At 42.0% G+C, this 7,634-nt stretch overlaps 1 non-coding gene across 1 annotated transcript; it reads left to right on the top strand.

Annotated features, from left to right (window-relative positions):
- The first annotated feature begins 243 nt into the window (after nucleotides 1-243).
- trnap-ugg (transfer RNA proline (anticodon UGG)) lies at nucleotides 244-315 on the top strand. Its single transcript has one exon. It is a non-coding gene; the product is annotated as a tRNA-Pro (tRNA).
- The last annotated feature ends 7,319 nt before the right edge of the window (nucleotides 316-7,634 follow it).

Below are 7,634 nucleotides of genomic sequence, written 5' to 3'. Positions count from 1 at the left end.
GTGAGACATGCAGCAGATGTTGATGTCAGATGCCCAAAATTACATCACAGGTGAGGCACAAATCTACAGGAGAAAGGAAACTGTAGTGCTTAGTGGGATGTAAAATGTTGTGCAGCAGAGGGCGCTGTTTGGCCAGATGAGAATGGGTCTACAAGCTGCCACATCAGCAGTGTGCAGTTTAGCTGCACGTCTGGAAATGACAGGGCTGGAAATGTGAAACCTCCTTTTTACGACAACAAATATGGCTCGTTGGTCTAGGGGTATGATTCTCGCTTTGGGTGCGAGAGGTCCCGGGTTCAAATCCCGGACGAGCCCTGGCTTTTAAATTCATTGAATTCGAGGTCACAAAAGCCTGGATATACTGTATATGTTGCACACCAACAGCCTATTATAACATATAACTAACAACTAGTGTCAGAATGTAACTTCACAAGCACCAAACTGAAAGTGATCAGAGCTTCCAAATAAAAAAGGATAAAATAACAAATCATTTGAACATCATATAATTTAACATATTAAACAATAGCTTTAAATATAAAAAGGCTGGTATTCATGTACAAAGTATACAGTACTTATCTACTGTACAAATGACAATGAATTCAAAATATCACTGTGTGTCCCAGCAGAGAGCTGGCTGATATAAACGATTTGATTAGATAGCCTACAAAAAATATTTCATAATTATAGTTTAGTTATTATTATCAGTGATCATTAATATTAATATAACATAAATATGGATTTCCCACTTTGATATATTTCATGTACCAAGAACATCACCATAAACAGATACTGAATGCAACCCCTCTGATCCTTAACCTAGGCAACACATTATGTCAACAGTAATAATGAAAAAAAAAAAAAGGCCTAGTGTTTGTAGGTATCCAGGAGTCGTGTCTGGGTTCTGGTGTGAGGGAAATTATGAAGCTACCATGTGTCTGCTGTGTGCTCTGCCTGCATGATGGGAACTTGGAGGCAGCATGTACATGAACATGCAGAGAGGTCAGGAGGTGGGACTCAAGTGTCCCAGTAGCCATCATAATGTGACAGAGAGCAAACATTCATTTCATTATTCCCACATGAGAATATCCACTGTGGAAAAAGTCTGTTGTCATGTTTCAAAACCCTAAAACCCTGTTTGTGTGGATGCTCTGCAACTGTTTTTCAGCAGGTAAATGGTTCAACTGTTCACTGGAGAAGGGTTCCTGATGAATGAAGGAAAATAACAAAGCAATAAAAGTGCTGATATCACACACATACACACACACACACACACACACACAAAAACAACATCACAACAAGATAGAAATAACAGACAGTATTTAAATGTTTGCAGCTCTGATGTTGTGTCTGATTATCATTCCTGGAGGAACTTCTCTCTTCTCCATCATGTTCACTGAATAAGTGAAATAAAAACACAGTTAGTTGACTGTAGTCTGTCTGTGGTGCTGCACCGACTGGTGTGATTCATGGTCATTGCTCCTCTCCTCCAGGTGGAGGCGCTGTAGGACAAAGAAACAGAGGTGGTTTGTGAGGATTTTGATGGGAAGAATAAAATGAAGAGGCAGTGATGAAGCTGCTGTAACATGTGCAGACTTTGTTGTTGAGCGTGTGTGTATAGAAGAGTATAAAAAGACTGTGTCCCGCTGTATTACCCAGGCTGCACTGCAGCGTCTGTTCACAGGCGCGATCCCACTACTGAGCGGTATGGGGGCTTTGACCTGCTCCGTCTCCGACCTGGGCCGGTTGACCCCTCCTTAGACGACCTGGTGGTCCCGGGCTCCCCCAGGAGCACCATATCGATACGGAACTTAGTGCGGACACCCGATCAACACAGTCCGCTGCAGCTCAGAGCTCCTGAGCTCAAACGATCCTCCAGCCTCAGCCTCCCGGTAACTTGGATTACAGGCGCGCGCCACCGCACCCGGCGGGTGGTCCCTTCATCCATGGAGGTTTTGGGGTTTTCCAGAGGTGACGTCATCAGGGAGCACGCTTCACCTGCATCTAGAGACGAAAAAACAGCAGCTGCAGGGTTGAATGTTGATCAGCATTTGTTCAATTTCCCTGATACTCCCTGACTGATAAAACCTCACTGCAGTAAATATCAATGCTTCATCAAAAGCTGTGGAATCAACTGTCACAGGAAATGCAATTAAAATGCTAAAAAAAAAAGACAAAATTTCAAAATCCCACAAATCCACAAAGACCTCAGATTTTAAGGAATCTGTTTATGCTCATTCTTGTGAAGTGAAATGACTGATGTGATGACTGCAGATTGATGGCTTTGAGAAAAGCAGGAGTTGGTGTTGAACGTGGAGAAGAGAGGAGAGAGAATTGTTGGCATGGCCTGTGATCAGCTTCTGGTATCTGGAAGTTTGGGAAGTCCACCAGAGCCTGGAGAAAACCACAAAGACCATTTATAAATGCGTTATAAAGCTCCAAACCTTTATGAAAACCTACAAATCCAAATGATGAAAATCTGGAAAAGAAGAAGACCCGATACAATCTTCAGCTTGATCACAATCACCTGACCAATAAACAGCCCGTAAAAAAAATCATCTCTGATGAAACCTCAGAAAAGGAAAGGCAACCCCATAAACTGAAGAAGGGTCGAGTGTGTGCACATCCATGAGAAAATATTGAGGTGCAAGACAAAAAATACTTCACTGCAGAGCACAAAGAAGGTCTGAGCACTGTGGGCTCCAAATAAATAGTTTATTTCTTTTGTTTCTCCTTTAAAGGCAGCGTTTGAATCTGCAAGATCCTCCTCAGGTAAGAAAAAGAGAAATAAACTGTTAATTTGGTGTGTATCATGTGCAAAGTTAAAAATGGCAACATGTCTCTGAAACAGGACTCAGACTTGCTCTTCCAAGGTATCCCAGGCTCTAACTTCATAGACCTTGGTATCAAAATGATGAGATACTATGTCATAAGCAAATGTAGTGTTTTTATTAGGTGTAGCAGTTTGAGGTCACGTGTCATCACACATACAGACGAGAGCCATCCACAGCAGGCTATACCACTACAGTCACCACTCCACTACCACTACAATGAACATTATTTAAAAGCTGAAAACAGTGAAAACAGCCAGCTGGATGAACGAAAAGGTAGAAAAAACTTGACAGAGTGAGTTTTTGACTTGAGGTCTGTATGGGTGAGGCTGGCTCACAGGTACCTTAAGAAATGCAGCAGATGCTGATGTCAGATACTCAACATGACAGATGAGACAGAGCTCTACAGGAGAATACAGTGAGGAGCTCAGAGGACACGTGCTGAATGGGATGTAAAATGTTGTGCAGCAGAGGACGCTGTTTGGCCGATAGCAATGGGTCTTTCAGATGAGCCATACCATTGTGTTCTGTAACGGTCGATTAAAAGGTGCTGCGTCTCAGCCCCATGGCAATGAATCATTCTTTGGTAGTTAGATAATAACACTACAGCCCTCACTGGGAGTCTACCTACATAGATCAACCATCTGAAATTTCTGATGCTCTCTGAATTTTTTTAGTGTATTTATCACCTCAGTGCTGTAATTATCAGATGTCTGGATCTCCCTCTCCTCTTTCTCCACAAGGAGCGGTTTCCAATCCAAAGAGCATTTCTGAAGATGGCAGCTGAGACATTTGTAACAAAAGCAATTATCAAACTGATAGCCAGATCTAAGGCCCCCATATTCTTTGCATTTATACATTAGTTCTCTGGTTATACTTCACACTAAGTTTGTAGCTACACTGTTTAGTTTCATTATCATTTTATCTGAAGGAGGAAATATGTTAGCCAGAAAGAGGAGTTTGGACAGTATGAAGATTTTAATGATGTTGACTCTAGTTTTATAATCAGTACATTTGTTCTCCCACTTTACTTCCTCTTCAATTTCAGTCAGTTTTTTCTCCCAGCTTCTTTCACTACAATCATTACTACTGAATGTTATATCCAAAATTTTTATTTCGTGATTAATTTGAACATTAATGTTCGGTTTGTCCCTCTCGTCTCCGATCCTCTGTTTTACTATGGTTCAACTTAGCACCAGATGCTAGTTGATACAGATTTAAATGATTAGTTAACACGTCAATTTCTAACTGTTTTTTTTTTTTTTTTAATAATAACAGTGATGTCATCGGCATAGGCAATTGCTGTAAACTTGGGCATGTGACCCACACATATACCAGAGATTAAACTTTCAGAGTTGATTATTTTGATTAAAGGGCTTATGGCCAAAATGTACAAAGCAGCACTAAGAGGGCAGCCCTGTTTGACCCCTCTCTCGACCTCAAAGGGCTCAGATAAAACACCATTTACATTTACACAGACATTTAACTACATGAATAAAGTCACCAGGTAAACCATAAGCCTTCATTACAGCCCAGAGATAATCTCTGGAAATGTAATCAAAGGCTTTCTTTTTATCCAGCCCAACAATAAAGAATCCTTTGTCTGGTTTGTTTCTCTAAGGATGCTCAGGTTATCCCACTTTAATCTTCCTTTAATTGCACAGGTTTGTTCTTTATCTATAATTTCTTTCTAATATGTCACATAATCTATTCATAATTATTTTAGCAAGTATCTTATCAGCTGTATTCATAATAGTAATATGTCTACAATTGTCTAAGTCAGTGTCATCACCTTTTATATTATAAATATAAAACACCTTGGTAAAATGAGTCCCCCATACAGCTGCTGTAAGGGGGTCAAGTACATAATCTATATGTAATTGATAAAAATCAGTGAGTGGTCTGTCTGTTCTGTAATGACTTACAATACACCCAGAATATTCTGTCCACTTACAAGCCTCTTTCATAGATAATTTGATACAATACTGGTTGACCAGGAGAAAGGAAACATCAATGAACCCATCTGAGTCTGTAAAATCCTTGACTTTTTAAAACGAGTTAAGACTTGAATATAAATGTAGCCTGTTAAAGCATGGGGGAAGAGATATTGAAGGTTATGTTGCTAAACCCATGCTGGTGTAAAAGAGAGATTTTAATTCAAATAATTTACACAGCTGAGTATACCATCTCAACAGTGTGTCAAGTCACACATTGTTTTTGATTTTGATGGTGTTCTGTTTTTAATGATCTTTGATTGGATTTCTCAGTAAAATTAGAATTACATATATTAAGCAAAAAAAAGCAAACCAGTGCCAAAGTGCAAACCTCTATAGAGTGCACTGAGTCAATAATCTTGTATAAAGTGCTGAAAGTTCATAAATCCAGTATGTTCCATGGAAGGTGCTGAGTTTTACCATTCCTCTCCTCCAGGGGTCAGCAAGTACCTGTTTAACTACAGTGTCACTGTCACTCTCAGTCAGCTGAATAACCATGGTGCATCTTGTTTTTCCTAATGATAAAGACACAATACATATAGTTATCTCTATTAGTTCTGTAAGTTTAAATGGCAATTTATCTTCCATAATATAGTACATGACAGATTTGTAACATGGATCAAAATGGTTCCCAAGCCTTTTCAGTTTATCCCAGACTACCTGAGCTTCATTTTGAAGATGTTGCTGTCTCACACTTTTTCCACATTGAAAGATTTCTGTCACAGAGAACTTTTCTGGTAATGGCAGCAGATTTGTTTCCTACAGAGATAATCTGTCACTATGCTTAATGCCGTGCAAGCCACCAAATCCTTTGCTTTTAAACATCAGTTCCCTTTTACTGACTTCCCTGGTTGTTCCCCAGATTAAATGAATGCTCTGTTTGTTTAGTTGAATTCTAACTTTGCTGGGATGATGCATGGTTGTTGGGAAACAGGCTGCCTGGTGGTTGGCTAGCTGGGCTGCTGCTGCAGGGCAGGCTGGCTGTGGGACTGTTGTTGCCTGGTTGTTGGCTGAGAAACAGGCTGGTCAGCAGTTGAATGTTGGGGCTGCTGCTGCTGGACTCTGGCCACACTTCTTTTTGCTGTCCAAACACATGCTAACAAACATTGCATTATCTGTGCACACCATACTAGACACACAATCTGACGACAGGGTTCATAGGTGGTTGAGTTATTTTACAATATCTACATAAATGCAGTTTGATGTGATGATCATACACTCTACCTGTTCAAAACTTCCCCTTGGACCTTGGAATGGTCATAGTAAAAGGCCACTCTAAAATGTGCAGTTAGATCTTGGAATCCTGGCAGGAATTGAAACATGCTGTCGTTCACACCAATCCAAAACAAGCTCAGTGTGTGACGTGTCTGGTGAGTATGCAGGCCATAAAAGAACTGGGATGATTTCAGCCTCCAGGAATTGTGTACAAGTCCTTGCAACAGGAGACCATGCATTATCACGCTGCAACATGAGGTCGAGGTGGCAGATGAATGGCATGACAATGCCTCTCATGATCTTGTCATGGTGTCTCTGTGCATTCAGCTGTCCATTTACATCTAAGGGAGTAGGGATGTTCTTTCTGGGACAGCAAGGTACTCATCTTACCATCATTAAACAGAGGCGGAGGCCTACAACACCACTTATCACCCACTTCCAATGCAGTCCTGAGATCCCACCCAGCCAGTTTAACACCCATTCACGCCTGAACCCATCTAACGACAAACAGGAGGGTCGGGTGGGTCAACGACTCACATGTGACCTCAACGACTCTAAGGGTTCACACCCAAACAGGGTTTAAAGCCTGCGAATCCCCACCAGTCAGTTAGAACTGAAGAAGCCTCTCGGTTGAGAGATGAAACATCTTCAAGGAACTCAAGCAAGTCCAGCTGCCTACAGTATAGCACCTAGAAATTTCTATTGTCACATATTCGGCCCATACTTACACCTTACCACCTCACATTGTTACCTCTCTAGCCTATTATTAGTACGGTGTATATGAGTCGATGTTTCTGACCCAAACAGTTTCTTCACTGTCCTCTCTGATATATTGCTTAACAGATTCATTATCAAGGAATGAGACTTGCAGGGCATTATGTCGCCCAAACAAGCGTTAAAGAAATGGGAAAACCTCAAGAAGAAATATAAGATAAACTTGTTGCTACAGAATAAACATACTAATGTGTTAAATGCTGCAGCAGGATGTCTAAAGGTCCTGACACACCAAGCCGACGGTCGTCCGTCGACCAAAGTCGGGCTGTCGGTGAGCGTCTGTCGGCCTAGTTTTTGCGGTGTGTCCCGCACCGTCGGCACTTCGGCGGCGGCGGTGGTTTTTCAGCCGATTGAGCATGTTGAATCAGTGGCAGAGCTTGTCGGTGAGAGAGATTGGCTGTTCAGGTTTTATTTCCTCGCCCTTGTAACGAGTGAATCTGCCTGTAGTGAAACCGGGGCTAACCGGTGCTTCCTCCTCAGGCTCCACTTCACTCAGCTGCCCGACAGATCTGCTGCTTCTTCCCACTATAACCTGAATAACAAACAGGAGCTAGCTGGGAGCAGCTAGCTGGGAGCAGCTAGTGGAGCGTTAGCCGCAGCATGACCGGAAGGAAGCCAGTTAGCCTCCGCTAGTCTCTGAGCTAGCCCCAGCTCTCCGTTTGGATCCAACCGGAGCACCGAGCCCTGGTTTGTTATTCAGGTTAAAGTGGGAAGAAGCAGCAGGTTTATCAGGCAGCTGAGTGAAGTGGATCCTGCGGAGTAAACACCAGGACCATCTGGATGTAATGTCCATGAAGGTGCTGCGGTGCTCGGCTGCACAGAT

Source organism: Epinephelus fuscoguttatus, linkage group LG4 (genome assembly GCF_011397635.1).
Source record: "Epinephelus fuscoguttatus linkage group LG4, E.fuscoguttatus.final_Chr_v1".
NCBI lineage: Eukaryota > Metazoa > Chordata > Actinopteri > Perciformes > Serranidae > Epinephelus > Epinephelus fuscoguttatus.
The sequence above is the reverse complement of the archived record's forward strand: the minus strand, read 5'-3'. Positions and strand labels throughout refer to the sequence as shown.